The sequence below is a fragment of the Ahaetulla prasina genome, chromosome 2, assembly GCF_028640845.1.
Source record: "Ahaetulla prasina isolate Xishuangbanna chromosome 2, ASM2864084v1, whole genome shotgun sequence".
Classification (NCBI taxonomy): domain Eukaryota; kingdom Metazoa; phylum Chordata; class Lepidosauria; order Squamata; family Colubridae; genus Ahaetulla; species Ahaetulla prasina.
This window is the reverse complement of record NC_080540.1, coordinates 261,031,207-261,053,793: the sequence shown is the minus strand read 5'-3', so window position 1 is coordinate 261,053,793 and position 22,587 is coordinate 261,031,207. Positions and strand designations below refer to the sequence as shown.

The following is a 22,587-nucleotide window of genomic DNA, read 5'->3' as shown; positions in this document are numbered from 1 at the left end:
ACTTTTATAGTTAAGCTAATTTGGTGCCATTGGCAGCTATAATTAATTTACAACATCTACTCCTTTTGATATTAGTGTCCAGAAATATCTCTTTATTCAGTAAGTGCAATTTCATTTTATCTTCAGGGGCAGGGGGGTATTTAACCAAAAGGATAGCTTGATTACAAACTGTGTAACAGAATTGTTAAAAGGTATGGGAAATAATGTACAAGAGGCACCACATTAGCATAAGCCTTATGGTGGTTTAAAGGGCCCGTCTTTTTCTGAGACTTTTATATAGACAATGCTGCAAACAGAGCTCTGCCTTCCACTCTATAACCTTAGTAATAGTATGTGTTCAGTTAATCTGCCGAGTGTAAAGTCATCCTGTCGAAAAGTAATTCACTTTAAAAAAATGGGTGGAAAATAAATATGGTGCCATAAAATTGTGGAGTAGAGGAATCTATCTGGACATTTCACAAAACATTTCATTATGCTGATAATTCCCAGAAGGGCTCTTGAGAGTGCTTTAAGCTGAGGATTACTGCACTGGATCTGATGGACTTTTTTTGTAGCCCCTTTAAAAGGCAGTGAACCGTTTTTCTATTTTATTTAAATAATGCCCCTTAAAATGGATTTTTAGAGGTATAATAACTCCTTAAGAGTCAGTTATGCTAAACAGTTTCTCTTGATAGAAGTGTTGTAAAACTCGTTAACTGCACAATTTCAGATGCCGGCTTGGTGAACACTAGCTGACATTTGAATGGTCAGAGTTTGTAAAATAAATTGAAATAGTAGTGGTATCACACAGCTAGCTGTGCACAAGCTGTAGGCCACAAGGGGCTTGAACCTGACAGAAAATTACTTCAAGATGAATGAAAAGTGCTTGTTTCTCTTTATTAGTTTTTGGAGAACAATGAAATTGTTGAATTGTTTACAGAAGAACTGATTAAAAATGGTCAACAGGGCTGGGTCCCTACTGCTAACTGTTCACCCCTCCAGCCCATGACTCCCCCTCTTCTCCACCACATGCATCTATTCTAACAGCCATTATGGTCACACATCTGTGTGTGAAATGTGTTCATTCTGACATTCCGTGGCTGCTAGGAGTTGCCGAGGCCTTTGTTAGGGAAAGGGCTCTTGTCAAGCCTAACAAGCTGGTCATGCAATTTACTGGACACCACAACAGAGCATAACCCATGATGATTTGCTTCAGCCCCTAACAATGCTTGGTTCAATATTAAAATACAAAAGAATTCTTGGCTTTGTGCCATTCTTGTTCCTACACTACTCTGAAGCATTCTTTGCAATGTAAATATAATTTTGTTCTTGAGAAAGGCATATTTATAGTCCAGGAAGGGCGTATCATGGCAATCTATATGTTATTTCCAATAAATGCTTTTAAATAGCCAAAATATAATGGATGCAAGAGACATTCTGGTAATCAAAATTCTCTCTGTCTCTCTCTCTCTCACACACACACACATTCTGTGTATGTGTGTGTGCACGCGTGCGTGCGTGCGTTCTCTCTGTCCCTCTGTGTGTGTGTGTGTGTGTGTGTGTGTGTGTGTGTGTGTGTGTGTGTGTGTGTGTGTGTGGTGTTCCACTCCAGGCACAGCAGGATGCTTCACACTGCTATCCAATATTCTGTCAAACTGTTTAGTCCAATTTCAGGGCAATTCAAGTCAAGACCCCTTTAGTACAGCTTTCTCTGTAATTTCTTTTACAAACACATATGGTATTGTTCAAGAAATTTTAAAAGTTTGGGAGTAATTAATATTCCCATGGGGTAAGAGAAGAGTACAATCCCTTTGAAGCTTCAAAAACATTTCTCTTGATTCTTTTAAAAAGAAAAAGACAGCGAGAGAAAGGGAACTAGGAACAGCGAGGGAGAGGGGGAAATCACTTGTATTTACATGGTACTTTATAAAAAAGCCTTTTTGCCTTCCCTCCCCTTTCATGCTCTAAATCCCTCCCCCCCACCCACCCGCCTTAAACACACACACCAAGAGAAATCACCTATTAACATGCAGGGGTATGAATGCTATTTGTGGCATTCTGTCACTATACATTGTGTACCGCCCCAATCTGAAAGCAGGATTTTCTTTTTCTTTTTTCTATTTGCAGAACATGCATTCCAGACCTATTATGTGTATAAACAATAGCATATATAATTACCTTTCCAGGGTGGCAATTACTCTTCAGATTCAATGGCTAGAGTTAAAGTAAAACTGCTCCTTTCCTATTGCTCACAAAGCTGCCAACTTTTATGGATCAAATCTTGGTTATCAGTAGCAGAGGACAAGCCCTATCAATTCAGTCCTTCTATGGTGCTTGGGAGAAGGAGCTGCGGACCACAGACCCCACAGCTTCAGGATTTCAAACGTGCTCATTTCAAATTTTGCCTATGCATTAGCTGCATCATCCAATCTATGAAAAAGAAAAAAGGACAACTTTCACTAGAAAGATTATTCTCAGCAATTGTGGAACATGAGAAAAGCATGCCAAATGGTATGGCGGCTATATGAAGTGCTGAAAAGCATGTAAAATTGCTTGACTTTCTTCATGTTATTATCAGTTTGCTGAATAAGAGAAAAGAAATGGCATTTCTTCACCCAGATCTTTTTCATATTAGTTCATATGGCCTGGATGGTTGTGGCAGTGAAGCTCTAGCTTTTATCAATTAATCTTAAGCTTCATTAATCAAGTAATCTTTTAAAGGCATTTTTAAAATGTGTGTACAGTTGATGAAGGAAAGATCACATGTCATCTTGAGTGAGGTCACATGCAATAAGAGTGTAGGAAATGTTATATACTATTTTTTTGTTTCTATTTTCCACTCAAAATAATGTATTAAAGTTATATGCTGTCTGACTCCCAACAACTCTGGGTGGCTTACAATCATTAAAACTTTTAAAAACAAAGAACTATAGAGAAACAATGCCCACATAAAAACAGTGAAAGACAGTACTTGATCTTTTTAAAGGACCTCAATTAAAAGTTCAGGATTTAACTGATTTGAAGAATAGAATAGAATAGAATAGAATAGAATAGAATAGAATAGAATAGAATAGAATAGAATAGAATAGAATTTTATTGGCCAGTGTGATTGGACACACAAGGAATTTGCCTTGGTGCATACGCTCTCAGTGTACATAAAAGAAAAGATACATTCATCAAGAATCAAAAGGTACAACATTTAATGATAGTTATAGGGTACAAATAAGCAATCAAATCATATTAGGAAACAGTCAATATAAATCGTAAGGATACAAGCAATAAAGTTAGTCATACAGTCATTAGTGGAAGAAGACGGGTGATAGGAACGATATATATATTCTATTTAACAGCTTCTTTAAAAAAGACTGCATATTTAATAATATGTAACACTAAAATGAACTTTTAAATATGCATATAATAAACATATCAAGTTTAAAGGAATTACAGTTTTTTCAGAGATGACATACTCTAGAAGGAATGAAGAGCAGTTAATGTACTGCAGTAATCTCATCTCATTTCAAACTGGAATAACATAGATTCTGAAGAAACCGAAAAGATCACTGTAATATGGTTGCTTGGAGAGTTACCATTGAAAACCATCCAAAACTACTACAACAACAACAATGGGGTTATGGGTCCTAATCAGTGGTGGGATTCAAGTAATTTAACAACCAGTTCTCTGCCCTAATGATTTCTTCCAACAACCAGTTTGCCAAATTGCTCAGAAAGTTAACAACCGGTTCTCCCGAAGTGGTGCAAACTGGCTGAATTCCACCAATGATCCTAACACTACTGACTCTGAATGAATATAACTTGACAAAGTTTGAAAGAAATATCTAATAAGTCCTGGTCTAATTACTCACTTTATTCAAATTCCTGAATTTAGCCCTAGTTACAATTTAGATGCTGTTTATTTGTTGCTGTTTGTTGTTAGTATTAATACTTGCAATGCTACTACATAGAAAGTTTTCACCCTTTAATAATGATTTTAAAAAATTAAAACTCAGAGATTCAATAGTTGTTCATTGTTGAATTTTCCCTCTTTCAAAATAATCAAAACCCAGATTCTTCATTATCAGACTAAATGTATGACCAAACAGGATAAACTTTACTTTAGTTAAAGATCATCATACACAAAGTAATAGTAAGGTAAACAGCTATATGGTAGCCTTTTCTTTGGAACATAGAAGCATAGATTAATGAGTATTTGACCATAGAGTATCCCTTCAGATAGAATCATTGAGGATGAGATGGAACATGCCTATTTCTATGACTCATCAGTATTCATTGTAGCTTTATTTATGCCATTTCTTCAAGGAAACTGAAGTATATCTGAGGCTCAGCATTTTCAGAACTGGTAAATACAAGGGAGACCTATTACATGGTACATCTTCTACAAGGCATGCCATAATCAATTATAACTCAATTACATTTGAATAAATAGTTTACATATTTATGCACATGACTTAATCACTCATCACTTGATTACTCAAGATTTGATAACTACCAGAAATGAAAACTATAACTGAGAAAAGCCATGTGTTTCAATTGGCAGAATTAGATGATGTTCTTATTCTGTCAGAGATGATAAACCTATGATGGGTACATGTCATCATTTGAAATCCAGTTATAAATAATGAGCAGGCATGTGACAATTGACTGATCTTAAAACATCATTATTTAGAAAGGGCCATTGGCCTGATTGTTCTCTAGTCAGTCTGTCTATTTGCTTGCTTGGTCTGGGAGAATGTTTGGGGAGGATCGCCACTCTTTTATTAGGTAAAGTAAAGGTAAAGGTTCCCCTCGCACATACGTGCTAGTCGTTGCTGACTCTAGGGGGTGGTGCTCATCTCCGTTTCAAAGCCGAAGAGCCAGCGCTGTCCGAAGACGTCTCCGTGGTCATGTGGCCGGCATGACTCAATGCCAAAGGCGCACGGAATGCTGTTACCTTCCCACCAAGGTGGTCCCTATTTTTTCTACTTGCATTTTTTTTTATTAAATATGTTTAATTTCACCTTAACTGTGATTTTGTTCATATGCTTCAGGTTTAAATTATTTTATTTTATTCTTATTGTTGTTATTTAAGCTTCCAGTTTCCATTTTGAGAAAAGAGTACATGTTTTACATTCATCTATTTTCTTCAGCAATTGCTGATAAACTTTCAGAACAGGATATGTATCCTAATTGAACAGCACAGAAACACAGAATTATACAGAAGCTTTGTTCTTCAAAAACTTTTACCTAAGCTCTGTTTATCAAAAAATCTTAGAAAGACTCCTTATTTGTACTTTCTTGCTTGGAAGCCTGGATCCAAAGAAACTATGGACAATTATCTGTCTGCCTGTAACAATTTTAATGATATAAATATCCATTTATATTTAAATTAAATTAAATTAATTAATTTAAATTAATTTAAAATTAATAATAAACCATTCTGAACCATTGTTCAGCTAAAACAACAACATTAAAGTCCCTACTCAATGGTAAAGTTGCTAGGTAGGGTCACTTGAGCTGTTCATCTACCCCAGAAGATTGTTCTGAGAATATAATGAGGTAGGAGGAAGGGAAAACTATTGATTCCTAGTTTTCCTTAGAGAAAATAATAAAAATGTAATAAATAAAATATTTATATGTGATTGAAATCCTAGGCTTAGAAAACTTGGAACTCCGTTGCTTTCGACAAGACCTAAGTTTAACTCATAGAATCATCTATTGTAATGTCCTTCCTGTTAAAGACTACTTCAGCTTTAATTGCAATAATACAAGAGCAACCAACAGATTTAAACTTAATGTTAACCGCTTTAATCTAGATTGCAGAAAATATGACTTCTGTAACAGAATCATCAGTGCTTGGAATACTTTACCTGACTCTGTGGTCTCTTCCCATAATCCTAAAAGCTTCAACCAAAAACTTTCTACTATTGACATCACCCCATTCCTAAGAATAAGGGGCGTGCATAAGCGCACAAACGTGCCTACCGTTCCTGTCCTATTGTTTTTTTTTTCTTTTCTTTTCTTCTTCCTATATATATATTGGTGCTTATACCTCCTAATATTTACTCATATATATGTTTATATACTATATAATCCTTTTTATATGATGTTGTGACAAAAATAAATAAATAAAAAAAATGAAGCATTGGACTAACTCACCAAGAGATGACAATTTCATGTACAATTTGTCACGAGAATAGAACAGAATGCATGTTTAAATGCATTCCCCCAAAAGATAGCTAGTAGAGAAAAAATTATTTCAATAAAGTAATCGGGTCTCATCCAGATGAATTCAATAAGCAAAAGGGGCATGAGTAACCAATCTTTCAGACTGAAACTTCAGTCTCTTTTATCTTGTCTGGGAAGTAGCTGTTGCTACTGAAGCTTGACTTTGTTGCTTTATCTACCAGCTTTCCCAAAATTAGTGGGAAGCTTCTACTTCAGTTCTGTTTCATGACTGCTATTATACTTGAGCTGTACTTTGCTAAGTGTGGAGGTTTGCATGGTGCTGATTATCATGCAAATGAGTTTTCTCTGCTGGCTCCAAAGAGGCTCCCAGCTTTGCTACCCTCATTGATCCTTTCATTGTCATAGAGATAAGGCTAACCCATCTCTTCTGACACCAGAAGCTACAAAAATAGGTTCCCGTGACAGTGATTGGAGGGAGGAAATGAATCTTTCATGTACAGCAGAAATATAGTTTGATTTAAGAAAAGAAAATAACCATGTGTAATTGGGCTTCTGTCACTGTAAATTTTAATGGTAATCGTAATACTGTGGCTTCTGGAACCCTAAATTACAGCTTTCAGTGGCTTCCCACTGAATCTCTCTATTATTCGTCATAATGACTTTCTCAAAGCATGTGCACCGTGACATTGATATCACAATCCATGTCTACATTCCAAATTGACTCTAGGACTGGAAGGTATTGCTCTTGCATGATTTGTACCCTGTCACCAAATATCAGAAAAACTAAAAGAAGGTTGTCATTTCTAGAGCTGTAGCCACCTGCTTCTCAAAGCAGTTCTGGTAGGCAAGCTATTATATGCTGATCCTCAAAAGAGCCTAGAAAGATTCTGCTTTGGAACGGTTAACCTATGAAATTTAGCTTGCACAAGATGGGATAATAGCACTAGTTAGTTTACTTTGATTCATCATTAGCTTAATTTATTGAGTATACAGTTCCTTGTGATTACCAGCTATGGTCTCTTAATTCCAATTTCAGAGACATGATATCAGTGGTGGAATTCAATTTTTTTTATTACCGGTTCTGTCGGCGTGGCTTGATGGGTGTGGTGTGGCTTGGTGAGTGTGGTGTGGCTTGATGGGCGTGGCAGGGGAAGGATACTGCAAAATCTCCATTCCCATCCCACTCCACAGGAAGGAAACTACAAAATCCCATTCCCTCCCCCTCCTGGGGAAAGGATATTGCAAAATCTCCATTCCCACCCCACTCTGGGAACAGCCACAGGTGGTATTTACCAGTATTTGCTCTGAACTACTCAAAATTTCCACTACCGGTTCTCCAGAACCTGTCAGAACCTGCTGAATTTCACCCCTGCATGATAGCTCATAATACAAGATGCTGGAAAATAATAGTGCAGCTCTCCTACTCTCCATATTATCTCCTTGGGATTTTGTACACATGTCTTGGCCATTGTGGAAAACTACATGTTTTTATTCATTCACATAAAAAATTTCCATCACTGAATCCAATTTATAGCTTTCCTCCATATTAATATGACTAAGATGCAATAATGTATCATTTCACCAGTAAGATATTAATAATTAATTTGCAAAAGGCACATAGGTATACACCCAAACCATATTTGCTTCCACCTCATCCATACATCCCTGCATCACTCATCCATACATCAGTTGTTTGTAACTTCTCATCCCTCTGTTTTTCAAGGGCTCATCAGTACTATGTAACCAAAGCTTTTTCCTTTAGACTAGGGGTTCAAACTAACATCGTCACAGCAGCGTCACCTGACATATCGGGACTTGTTTCCCGTTCGTTAAACTGGGTGTGGGTGTGGGTGTGTCCAGCACGTGACGCATCCAGCCTGTGGGCCGGAAGTTTGACACAAAACATGTAGAAAATGTTCTGAATACATGAATTATGCAGTTTGATATTAATTCTTTCTTTCTGCATGATTAAACCAACTCAGTGTACTGGTTGCTCACTTTTGTATTCAGTCCACATTCAGATGATATGTAGTGTCACTCTAGACACAAAATATGATTTTGCCTCTGAAAATGAACAATAATCAGTGCTCAGACACCATTAAAAAGTGTAATTTACTAGATTGTTACCCTTTTCTATATGTCCATGTAACAAATATTATGTGTGCTCATAAAATGAACATGGTTATGTACCGCATTTTGTATTAGATTACATACACTCAATGCATATTAAGTTATAATAAGTTTGTCTGTGTGAAATGTGTAACATGGTTCAATATCCAGTTAAAAGGCAACAAAATCAAGAGGTTAATTTTTCTCAAAATATCCTATGTAAGTTTAAAACACATGTCTAGGCTAAATGTAGAGATACAAGTATTCTTCACATATTTTTTTAAAAAAAAAGAAAAATCCACATATAGAAAAGTTGCTTGTCACAGCTTCTTTCTTTCTAATATGCTGGGATACAGTATATTTTCATATATCCAACAATTCTGCTGTTCAACTCTACAGAGAATGCAATTGTCTATTAGTATGCTACAAAATAAATCTCTGTACTAAGAGCATGGTCCAATACCGACTCTGTGGTACAAATACTATAGTTTTAGAATTCCATGGTCATAAGGAGTAAGGTGTTTTCCACCTTTATATCTTTCCTACATATTAGTAGACATTACTGGATGCAAACCAGTAGTGGGTTGCTCCCGGTTAGGTCTGGTCTATAGAACCAGTAGTAAAACTGGCAGAAGGCTCCGACCACCCGCCATGATGTCATCATGGATTGTTAGCATGTTTTATAACATAGTCCAAATCAACAGTCGATAAAAACTTTTTCATCAGCAGAAGTGAAAGGAGCAGTTTCTTCTTTCCCTTAAATGTATGCCATTTACTAATTTATTTTCTTATGCTTGTAGGTTGCTTCAGTTTCAAAGTATTCTAAATCACCCTAAACATCTGCTGTAGGGGACTAATGTGTCCTCTAAAATAGATTGAGCAATGGATAGCACAATTTCATATCGGCTGGTTCAAAGTAAGACATAATCATGCAAATGGAACTCACTTTTATGTTATGAGCTATAGGACAAAAATCTTAATTTGCATCCAACTCATAGTTCTGAGCAAAGTAGTCATATTCAAAAGTTCAGAACTAAATACAATAATTTTAGTACATTTCAAGGAATGTTCAAAGTTTGTTGCCTTTTCTTTGCTTTGCACCTTTTTGCAGTGCAAAATAATTACAAGTTTTATGAAGAAAAAATAATTGTTTCCAACCCTAGACCACGACCAATTTTATTTAAAAATATGACAGACTTATAGTAAGTAAATACCAAAGGGGACAGAAGAGTGTGTTTGTTCCAAATTACAACTGTATGTTGCTACTATCCCTGCATTTTACAAACAGCTGTTTCACATTGCAGTAAAATTAGAACTTCATATTTTGAACCAGTACCAATTCGACCAAATTCTCAGAAAAAGAGTGTCTTTTAAACGTATCTTTTATGAATTACAGACACCCATTCCTTGGACAGTTACAGCTTTGCACATAGATATTTTTTAACACATCACTATCTGGAACAAATATTATTTCTTTTCACGTTATTTAAAACAACATGACTAAAGTCCATACTACAGCAGATAAAGAAACTGGTGTTTTAATACTAGAAATATATGAACTAATCTTTTTTCTCTTTCTTAAATCGTATTTTACAAGTATTTTTTGAAAACAAGAAACACCAACTTATATCCAGATAATCATTCCATAAATACTATGGGTTTTCATAGCAGTCATGAGGTCTGGAATGTATGTGCTAATTACAGATCCCAAATCATCTTTACTCAGTTTGCAATTAAAACTGAAATATTGTCATATAATACAATTCTAGGGTTCATTACAATATCTATCAGGCATGCTGGTTGTTATTTGCATACCATAGTCGATTTTGTTTCAAAATAATTGTTTCACTTTTGGTTTTCTTATGCTTGCTGTTTTTACAGCTGGGAGTAGTTAAGATTTCATAGTAGTATAATTAAAGAAAAAGTCCAGGAACAAAATATTTTTACATGGATATTCACATGTGCTAGACATCAGCGGAAAGCAATGATAATTAGAAGATACATAGGTTATGAAAAATCACATGCTTTTGTCTCCTTACAATCACAGGATGGGGTATATATTTTAACCCATATAGTTTTAGAAGTATGGGCTAATACATACAAAAAAAGAATGCAAATTTAGGAAGACTATTAAATTATTCAGTAGCATGTTATGTGATTATATCTGATTGGTTCCTTACTAAGATAATGTCCATAAAAATTATTTCCCATGGTAATTTTGGTCTCAGGATGAAACTGGGGGTGAGGGAGGTTTTGATGTCCATTAAATGGCAAGAACAAGGCTTACTTGAGCTAATAATATCATGGTTGCACAGAATGATTGATGGACTTTAAAAAGATCCTGATTGGTTTCATCTTTCTCCAGATTTTATTACTTACTTGTTCATAGTCATGTACAATCACTGAAGCCAAGAGACAGAGGAAACAAGTATTTGATGTATGACATATTTGTCACAGCTGTGTTTATTCTTAAAATGCATGTATAAAGCACACACACACACACACACATATACAATGATTAAGTGGTTCGAGAACTAAGCAAATAAGTTGCTGTCTGCTATCCCACAAATAAATCAAAACTAACAATTCCTTCTACAAATATGACTCTTTTAATTACAAATTAAATGTATAAAGAAGCTTCTCAAACTTTTGAACTCCTATTTGTTCCTTCTTAGAGCTTATCATTTTATAATTGCAGTCTGTCAGTTTATGAGGTTGATTTTTTTTAAAAAGGTTAGAGTGAAGAATTTAATTTATCTCACTGAGCCACATATGTGAGAGTGTTTGGAAGCTTCCTGTATGCTTTATATCAGTGTTGGCGAACCAAGGAAAGATGATCTTCCGGTTTCTGGCATACCCATGCGCATCAGCCAGCTGGTCTTTGCATGCACATGCGTGCCAGAAGCCAGAAGACCAAGTGGCCGGTGTGCATGTGCATGCCGGAAATCAGAAGAGCAGCCACTCAGCGCGCACATGCACACTGGGAGGCTGCTCTTCCAGTTTCCAGTGCTCCTGCATGCATGAAGACCAGCTGGTCGGCGTGCCAGAATCCGGAAGAACAACGAGTGATGGCTCACATACCCAGAAAGATGGCTCTGCATGCCACTTCAAAAACATGTGTCATAGATTTGCCATCATGGCTTTATATCAAAGTTTGCTGAAACATTTTCAATGTGCATGCTAGATTATGCATGGAGGCCCGACAAAAAGTTGGTCTGATCTACATTAAAAGGGTTGGATAGAGTCTTGAAAGAGTCACCAAATAGTTCTGCGATATGAATAGTTATTGTATGCAGATTCATCATCTTTTTTCTATGAAAAAGTCAAACTAGAAATCAGATACCTGCAGCTTGACTTCAGCTCCTGTTGTCAATTTCATGCTTGGGAAGGCATGGATGGAAGAAAAAGACCATGTCTCCAAATTCCTATGCTGATTGTGAGCAAAGTTCTTGTCCAGAGGTCTCTTCCGTTGTGTTGCGTTTATCTCCTGTAGAGCTACATGTTTTCTGTTTTGACAGTTTAAACACTATTTCAAGATTGTTTAGCAGTTCTTGGCATTTAATTTCTGCAGTCAATAGTATTCTTAAACTGGGCAACTCCACTTGGAACTGGGAGAAACAACAGAAAAAGGCTGTGCAAGTGAATGAGCAAGAAAGACAATTCATTAGACAATTCTGCAGCAGCTCTAAGCGGGGTGGGGAGGAGGATGTCAGCCCCTGCTCCTATGCTTCAATACTAATGAGAGTCATTGCATATTCATAACCCTAAATACAGTCAGCTGCTTATAAAAACTTTTGTCATTGAGGCTTCATCACAAGAGCAAAGCATTGCACTCTTCGTGTTGTGGCACTTCCACCAAGAGAGTGCGAGAGCAAGATTGATTGTTTTGCAACGCTCCTTGACAGGGAACTAAGAGATACTGCCCCCAGGGTCCAGGAACTAAGCTTAGTTTGATTACAAGGCTCAAAGTAATCAAAGAAACAAAAGAGGATGAAAAAGTGGATTTTTTTAAAAAGATAAAGGAAGACTCTAAAGATATAGCTTTCCTTATTGAGTGTTCAGAGTAATTATCTGCCAGCAGTTTAAAACAGTTCATATCAATTTTTATCACAGAGGAAGAAGAGCAGTGATCTCCAGCAAACTTGTTCCCATGTTATGCGTGCAGTGCAACTTGTCTTCACAGATACAATCTCTAAAAGCAGATGAAACTTCCCATCAATATCAATAGCAAAGATTAGGAAACTTAACCTGTCAGATATTAAAATCACTTCTGCCAGTATTGTGCTGCCCAGAACTCTTTTGTGGCAAGTTTATTATCCTTTCTTGTCAATTCCTTCGTTTGTGCTGGGTCTGCATCTTCATTAGTTTTTTTAAAAAAATCTTTACCCACATTCTAGTAAAATCCTAAGCGGTTTTTCTAAATGCTTGGGCACATGCACGCACACACACAATCACACACACACACACAATTACTGACCTTATGATACCTGTCTGCTGGGGCAGCTCTTAGCATCCCCTGGAGTTAAAGAAGGAAAGCATCTCTTTCAGCGCCCACTTTGAAAAAAGGCCTTGAGCATTTTCTCACTCATAATGATGTCTTCAGCTGGAATGCCAGCACATTTCCACGTCTCCTTGACAGGCGAGCAGACTACAGGGTATCTACAAAATTAAAATAGAAGGGAATGTTAAAAGCAAGGTTTGCAGTTCTGATTATATGCTGGCTTTTTGTAATTTTGTAAAAAAGGTCATTTCCAAATGAAACCACTAATACATGCAAATCAAAGTTCTCTGTTACTCAGTAAAATATATTTTAATATAAAATATTAAAGTGGGGAAGGACAAAATCTTAGCTATTAAATAGTTTAAAGGTATTTATACAGACTTTAAAAATGTCTTACATGTATGACTAATTATCTGTAGATATTATATGTGGCAGGATTTTAAATTATCTGTGATATCAGTCTGATTGCAGTAAAACATGAAAACCTTGACTTTTGTCAAGTTAGATAAATTTATTTCCCATGAATGACAAGCTTTTAAGTAGGAACCAGGCAGGCTGCCAGCTTTCCAACTCCACAATGTTTGCAAAGGCCATATTTTCAACGATTTGTCTGAGATCAATGAGTGGCACTTCAGAAATTTAGAAAAGTTTCCCAGTAAATATCTTTCTCTGCAGATGCTGCATCACACTTTGTTGATATTCTCTACAAAGTAGTATAGCCAGATTTGAAATCCATGACTTTTCAAAACAATTGACAGTGGCATTCTATATATCAAATCTCGTCCCATATGAAACATTTCTATTAAAAAAATAGTAAACCACTTTTGAACATAGGTTCATGCAGTAGTTTAAGTTTTTTAATAGGACTGAAAAAATTGCTTCCCACAAAGCTATCAGAATTGAATAGATTTCAAAAACACATTTTGTTCCCAAAGGTTTGTACTATCTTAAGGAAGCTCATGGTCAGATCCTGCTACATAAGAAGTGTAAAATATCAAGGCCTTTTCTCAGAAATCTTTGACTCCTGCAGGAAACTTCTTGTCCAGCTCTGCCCTGAACTCTATATCTTATCCTTTTCTAAATATACTGTGATAACTATCCAAATAAACCTCTTTTCTGCAGACCATGGCATGCATCTCTCATCCTGATCCACGGAAGCCATCAATGCAACAACGAAGAGTGATTGTCCTGCACAGCACTAAGATTTGATTTGTTTACTTATTTTTTTATTTTGTGCCCTTGTCAATATTGACTACTGATGAATGACTGCCTGGACAGGTTTCCTACAGTTTTCTTGGCAAGATTTCAATAAAGACTTGCTATCACTTTCTCCTTAATGCTGAGAAAAAGCAACTGATCCAAGGTCACCAAATTAGTTTTATGCCCAAGCTGATCTAGAGCTCACAATCTTCCAGTTTTTAGCCTGGTGCCTTAACCGCTACACTAAACTAGCTCCTACTAAGAACAAGCAAAAGCAAACCAACCCACTATAAAAGGGGGTTTATTTTTATACTGAGTAAAAAGGCTGCATTGTATTGGATGAATCCATGCAGTTTTCTGGGCAACATTTTCAGAAGACGTTTACTATTGCCTTCTCCTAGAACCATGTTGTAGATGGCATATATTGGTAATCAGGGTGTCTTCCCCTGATTCTTATGCTTTCTTCTATGGTGTGGATGCGATCAAGTGTAACATGCAATTTGCATCTATGAAAAATGAAGCAACATCAGCTTTAACAAGAACAGTTATTGAATTATACGCAAACTGAAGATTATAAATTTCATTATTAAAATAAGATTTAAAATTCTAAGAAAGGGCATTTCCACATTGCCAACATTCCTACTCCTCAATTCCTTAGTAGCAGCTAAGAAATTGTGAGCCAATCACTGCTCCCTCCAGCTGTCAGGAGTGCAGAAAATAGCATTCAAAGAGTGTTGTGCTCCTTTTTAGATTTCATTAGTTTAATGAAAATAAGGACTAGGGGTGACATGATAGCAGTGTTCCAATATCTAAGTGGTTGCCACAAGGAAGAGAGAGTCAACCTATTCTCCAAAGCAGTTGAAGGCAGGACAAGAAGCAATGAATAGAAACTAAATCAAGGAGAACAAACCTAGAACTAAGGAGAAATTTCCTGACAGAACAATTAATCAGTGGAACAACTTGCCTCCAGAAGTTTGTGAATGCTCCAACACTGGAAGTTTAAGAAGAGATTGAACAACCATTTGTCTAAAATGGTATAGGGCTTCCTCCCTGAGCAGGAGATTGAATAGAAGTCTTCCAAGATCCATTCCAACTCTGTTATTCTGTTAAGCTAAAGTTGAACTCTATATGATATTGTGTAACATTTATATATATATATATTTATTTATTTTTATATATATATATATATATATATACACACACACACACACACACACACACACACACACACACACACACACCATATTTTTCAGACTATAAGACGCAGCTTATAGAAAAACAATCTGCCTACCAGGTATTTATCTGGCTCGCATCCTTAGTCTGGTCAGCTTCAGCACATTAGTTTGCTGGTTTTGAGCACGCGTGGCCGTTTTTAATCCCCTGCTTGGGGATTAAAAAGCAGCTTCTAAAGCACAACTGATCTTTGGAGAGAGAAGCAATGAGAATAGCAGGCAAAGGACGGAGATTGCTTCACTCGCTAGCGCCTAGTTAGGGCTGAAAAAAGCTTCTAAAGCACAACTGAGAGTCAGAGGGAGCAGGCAAAGCGCGGAAGATCGCTTCACTCGCTAGAGCCTCGTTAGGGCTGAAAAAAAGCTTCAAAAAAGCTACATTTGGAATATAAGATGCACCCTAATTTTCAGCCTCTTTTAGGAGGGAAGTGTGACATACTCTGAAATACACACACACACACACACACACACACACACACACCCCAGATTCAACTGCTTTTTCACTTATTTAGAATAGTCTTAATAGTATATAACACTCTTATCAGTACAGGGGAGTAAAAGTGCAATGGTATCCAATGTGCATAAAAACCATGAAAATCTCATGACAACCAAAATTATACTTTCTCTTTCATTTCCAATACCCTTTGTATTTACTTTAGGATATATTAGTAGTTTCTCAGAAAACTACAATAAAAATGGATATAGTCAATGTACTCAAATAGAACTTAGGATTCAAAATAAAAGCAAAAAAAAAGTCTCCCCAAAAGCCCCTCAATTAACTTTTGCATCACATAAATGCAGAAAAAATAATTGCTACCAACTTGCCTTCCATTGAGGACCTGGATACTGCACGAATCAAGAAGAGGGCCGTGAAAATATTTGCAGATCCCTCGCATCCTGGACATAAACTGTTTCAACTCCTACCCTCAAAACGACGCTATAGAGCACTGCACACCAGAACAACTAGACACAAGAACAGTTTTTTCCCGAAGGCCATCACTCTGCTAAACAAATAATTCCCTCAACACTGTCAGACTATTTATTGAATCTGCACTACTATTAATCGTTTCATAGTTCCCATCACCAATCTCTTTCCACTTATGACTGTATGACTATAACTTGTTGCTGGCAATCCTTATGATTTATATTGATATATTGATCATCAATTGTGTTGTAAATGTTGTACCTTGATGAACGTATCTTTTCTTTTATGTACACTGAGAGCATATGCACCAAGACAAATTCCTTGTGTGTCCAATCACACTTGGCCAATAAAATTCTATTCTATTCTATAAGGAAATACCATTCCAATCACTTTCATTTTGTTTATTAAAAGCAGCTAAAGATAAACACTTCCATCAATGGTTTAGAAACTATTAATCAAGAATTATATATCAGATTTTGTTGCATTGCTTTATAGTCAGTGCTAAATTTTGAGCACTAATTATACAAAGACAATTGTGTGATCCAAGAGTTCAATACCAACTTTTCAAAACCTAGGTGCAATTTTCAAAAATATTTATACAAAAAGAAATACATATACATTTGGCATCCATATGTATGTTTGAAAAGCATGAATATTATATTGCCTATCACATATAAGTAGTTATTGCAATAAATAGTTATTGCAATTCAATAGAGAATTCCACATAAGTTTTTTGCAGGCTATTGCTTATGTTTAGTACTCAAATCCCTGACAGTAGATGCCCAAATATGATGAGACATTTCCCTTCTTCTTCAATATTTTGGGCAAGCATCACAAATGGATAGTAAAGGAGAATTTTCAAACAAGTGCACTCTTTCATGAGAAATTTGGCATGTGGAATTGCCTTGACATTCTACTTGCATAGAGATACAGTAAACCATTCTGCTAAACCATTCACATGGCACCTGGATTAGCAATGCAACAGCCTCAGATATTCATAGCAATTTACTAGCAGACCTGCAAGATTGGGGACTTGGAAGAGATTACCTACTGTCCTCTCAATTATCAAGCATCTCCTGGTTTTGGAAACTTGCATCCCATTACCAATATGGTATTGGGAGACATGGCTACCTCTTTCAAGGACAGAGGATATGGTGATCATGGTGATAACTGTTAGAGTACATTGCTGACTCTCATTCTCTTTGTGCTCCTGAAAAACATTCATTAGCTTCGTATTGAAGAAGCTTTCAAGGTGGTTCTGCTGGCTATGACAAGCCAGCTTTGCTTGTCATCATCCAAGAATAGGATGGCATGGCCTTCCTCATCCTATTCATTATTATATAAAATAATGTATATTATTATTTTGTAATTAATATAATAATTCATAATTATATAATTATATAAAATACATATTTATATTAGGAATATACAAGAAAGTGATTGTAAATGTGTACCATTTTTTTCATTTGGGTTGCTTAAATTACTACACTATTAAGTTCCAGATGACATATATAAATATATAACTGAAAAACTCATACGGGGATGGGATCTGGAAAGCTAAATCCAGCAACAAAAAGAGATTTAATCAGGAAGATTCTTTTCAAAGAAAATTTCACCAAGCTTTCTGTAGCTTTGTTGTTTGGATAAAAAATATTGGAAATCATAGAGCCAGTAATTTAAATAATCTGTTAATAAGTTATTAGATTTCCCTAATGTCTAGTCATTTTTAAATGGCTTTCAAACTGATTCATGAACAATATATAAACAGTTCGTGATTCATGTAACCAATTGCTTGGCAAAAATGTGAATTTTATTAAGACCCTCTTCAAGAAACTGATATAAATTTGGGCAAAATCCATTTTAGCTTGTAGCATTTCAACACAATTTTTAAATGGGTATGCCTCAAGGGTTAAACTTTCCACAAACCAAAGTTGGCAGAAAACTTAGAATTGGTAGTGAAGATCAAGGAGCCAAAAAGTGCTGGAAGATACAGCATGGATAATTGTAAAAATTATGCTTCAATTGAAGTGCAATTGAAGTTCTATAATGACTTGGAGCCATTAATGCATGTCAGATTTTACTACAATCAGAGTTTATTGCATAGTTATAAGGAGTGCACACATCTAATGGGCAGTACCTTACTTATATTTAAAATCAATGAGCAAAATACAACCTAGTGCTTTTCATAGTATCTCTTTTTCACACTTATTCTGTTGGATAAACTGAAACTGCCACATTGACCATATACTATAAACATATCTAAGTATAAGTTTGGAATTCGCTTATAAAATTTGGAGAATTCTAATACAAGTAAAAGTTAATGAAATTAAAAGATGTGATAGCCAAAGCTTAATTGTTATACCTTTTATGATCTCATTGATCTCCATGCAAGGTACCTGTATATGAATTTCTGAGCACTTAGAGAAAGTTCTATATCAGTGCTTAACTATTATATTAGTGAATTACTCAAGTCTAACTAAGTCTCCAGTTGATCATATTTAACCAATAATTCATTACTCAACTCCCACTGTTTCTATCTCCAGCCATCAAAAATGGCCATTTTTCTATTTTTCTCAGATCTCAGGCTAACTGCTGGCATATTTTCAACCCAGACTTAAAAACTGGTTCCACATAAGAAAATGGCTTTGGTTTTCTCTGTGGGGCATTCAGTTGATGACACTCTTAATTTCATCATGCTCTAATCAATTTCTAGTACATTTTCCACTGCTCCTCGGAGACTACCGGTATATGAGAATGTATGAAACATTGGTGAGAGATGCATAGCTTTTGGGATGTGTTATCATTATGAATAATGACCAGAGAATGTACAATGTGCAATCAAAATACACACATTCCCCTAGGCCTGTTGGAGATTATATATATTGGCCAAGAAATACGCATAAACTCTCTTCGTGGATAGCTTTCCACTGGATGAAATTAATAATCACAATGCCTACTTGATATGCACGTTATCTATTAAAATCATATTAATTTACTGTTTTGGATATTTTAATCACTTTTCAAAAAAACTAATGCGGTTTTCACAAGTTTAAATATTTAGGAATGAAAATAACTAAGGCATAACAGATGTTGAATTGTGTGGTTCAGCATATTAATATACTCAAAAATGTTACAGTATGTCAAGTATCTCAATTGACAAGGAGGTTAACAGTATGATTACTGTATTCTAATTTTGCAATAATAAGTAATATTTTAAAACTGCACTGGAAACTTAACAAAATTCAGAATAAATTTCCTTAACTCCCAAAGGGCTTGTTCTCTCATTACAGAGTTTAATGTTTACATTACATATACATTATGCTTAATGTAATAATATCTACAGTCTGAAGTATACTTACTTGGAAAATTCTTACTGCAATCAAATGGATATTTATTAACATCTAAAGGTAGTTAAATTAATATATCCTTAGCATCGAAACAATGTAGTACTGTTAAGCATAAGTATCTCTAGTGATACCTAAAAACTTATTTCAGCTTATCATTTGGGCTTTGATTGATTTAACGTAACTCAGTTATTCAGAAACCATAGTTCAGATGGAGAACTGCTGCATTACATACAGATCTCAGGGTCAACATCTTCTCAAAGCCTGGAAACCAGTGCTGTGGAACAATATCTGGCTAGCTGAACTAAGGACCTGATTTAGTAGAAGACAGCAGCCTATATAAAACTAGTGTCATATCAAAATGCTTGGTCAGTGAAGCAAATACAGAGTGTGGAGTAAGCTATTCAAATATCCATTTGGACATTAACATTATGAATTTCTATTACATTCTTGTTAAAGAAGAAGTCACAGTCATGTGCAGCATTTAACCATTTCTAAATAAATCTTGGATATCCTGATCTCTCCTTAAACTGCCTAGGCATTCTTTATTCAGTCATTGGTTTCCTATCAGGCTGAACAGTGTGCTAATCCTCTTTGGAATCAACTAGTAAGTATTCCTGTCTAATTCTTATTGATAAAAGTCACTTAAAATAATAGCCAAACTTGAGATTAAAAACTAAACTGAATTTTTTATTCATTTTTCTACATATTTGGATATTCTTAGAATAACCTGATTTTGCATATTTACATCTCCTTCATTTAAATGGGGGGGGGAATGTAAACATGTGTTTAAGCTGAAATATGATTATTTTTTTTAAAAAACTAATTTTTGTATACAAATTGAGTTTATGTTACAAGAGAATTATAACTTAGTGTAGTATTTACAAGTAGTAGTGATTCCAGACTAGTGCCAGTACCTAGCTCTCCCTGGCTCATCTTGAAAAACTGAGCAAGTTTAGACAGATTTAGTACTTGGATAGAAAATAACTGGCATATACAAGGGCATTACATCCTAAAACATCTTGAATTTCCAAAGACCTATGCAAGGGTCTTCTTTGTAGACTTTAGTTCAGCATTCAATACCATCATTCCAGACATTCTTCTAACTAAGTTAAACCAGCTACAGGAACCTGAACACACTTGTAAGTGGATCATAAGCTTCCTAACAAACAAGAAGCAGCAGGTGAAGCTAAGCAGAATCACATCAGATGCCTGTACAATTAACACAGGGTGTTATGCTGTGTGTTCTCCCCATTTCTCTTTTCTCTGTATACCAATGACTGCATCTCTAAGAATCCATCCGTCCATCAAACTACTGAAGTTTGCCAATTACATAACAGTGATCGGTCTCATTCGAGACAATGATGAATCCGCATTAGAAAAATCTGGAACTGAACACACTCAAAACCGTAGAAATGGAGGTAGACTTTAGGAGAAACCCTTCCATACTCCCACCTCTTACAATACTAGACAACACAGGATCAACAGTAGAGATCTTCAAATTTCTAGATTCTACTATATCACAAGATCTAAAATGGACAGCTAACATCAAAAACATCATCAAAAAAACACAACAAAAAAAGTTCTTTCTGCGCCAACTCAGAAAGCTCAAACTGCCCAAGGAGCTGCTGATACAGTTCTAGAGGAATTATTGAGTCTGTCATCTGCACCTTTATAACTGCAACCCAACAAGACAGACAAAGAATTCAGAGGATTAGAACTGCAGAAAAAACAATGGCTACCAACCTGCCTTCCATTGAGGACCTGTATACTGCACGAGTCAAAAAGAGGGCTGTGAAAATATTTATAGACCCCCTCATATCCTGGACATAAACTGTTTCAAGTCCTACCCTCAAAAGGTGCCTCTGGTGGCTCAACAGACTAAGCAGTCTGTTATTAACACAGCTGCTTGCAATTACTGCAAGTTCAAGTCCCACCAGGCCCAAGGTTGACTCAGCCTTCCATCCTTTATAAGGTAGGTAAAATGAGGACCCAGATTGTTGGGGGCAATAAAAGTTGATTTTGTATATAATATACAAATGGATGAAGACTATTGCTTAACACAATGTAAGCCGCCCTGAGTCTTCGGAGAAGGGCGGGATATAAATTAAAATTAAAAAAAAAAAACACGACGCTATAGAGCACTGCACACCAGAACAACTAGACACAAGAACAGTTTTTCCCCGAACATCATCACTCTGCTAAACAAATAATTCCCTCAACACTGTCAAACTATTTACTAAGTCTGCACTATTATTAATCTTCTCATCGTTCCCATCACCCATCTCCTTCCACTTATGACTGTATGACTGTAACTTTATTGCTTGTATCCTTACAATTTATATTGATATTGTTTCCTGATTGCTTATTTGTACCCTATGACTATCATTAAGTGTTGTACCTTATGATTCTTGATGAACGTATCTTTTCCTTTATGTACACTGAGAGCATATGCACCGAGACAAATTCCTTGTGTGTCCAATCACACTTGGCCAATAAAAATTCTATTCTATTCTATTCTATTACAATGGGTAGTTTGAAAAAAAATCAGAAAAAAATCAAACCATTTTCATATCGATAAAGAGCTACAACTAGTTATCCTGTTTCCCCCAAAATAAGTCATCCCCTGATAATAAGCCCAATTGGGCTTTTGAGCGCATGACAATAAGCACTTATTTCAGGGTTCAAGAAAATATAAGTCAGGGTCTTATTTTCAGGGAAACATGGTATTTAATAGTACACCATCCACTTGACTTTTATTGTGGAAGAAAAGTACAATATAAATGTTACAAATTAAGAAACTTCCATCACACCATCAGTAGAATTTATATTGTAACCATTTATATATGACAGTTCAAGAACCAATCAAACTCCTTGTTTAGTGAGAGTTTTAAATGCACCTTTAGAAAGAGAGAGATTCAGAAGGTTGAAATGGGCAATAGTTCATTGGGACAATAAAATATTAAGATAAAAGCCCAACCCAGAATAGCAGCCAAATAAACAGTTAAATAAAGAGGAAAAAGAGTGAGATTGAATGATTCTGAAAACATATTTTGCAAAGAGAGAATTATTCTAACAGTAGCACAGAATTAGGAATAGTCTTTCCACTGAATGTTG

General features: G+C 35.7%; 1 long non-coding RNA gene across 8 annotated transcripts in view; it reads right to left on the bottom strand.

Moving 5' to 3' along the window:
• The window catches only part of LOC131192314 (uncharacterized), a 124,964-nt gene that overhangs the window by 35,215 nt on the left and 67,162 nt on the right, over positions 1-22,587 (bottom strand). For 6 of the 8 annotated variants that reach the window (XR_009153701.1, XR_009153699.1, XR_009153698.1 and 3 more), the window contains 3 exons: positions 12,749-12,930; positions 11,615-11,879; positions 2,158-2,409 (listed from right to left, as the gene is read on the bottom strand). This is a non-coding gene — a long non-coding RNA (uncharacterized LOC131192314). The remainder of the gene's footprint in view (positions 1-2,157; positions 2,410-11,614; positions 11,880-12,748; positions 12,931-22,587) is intronic. The other 2 variants (XR_009153700.1, XR_009153704.1) reach the window with 1 other exon arrangement.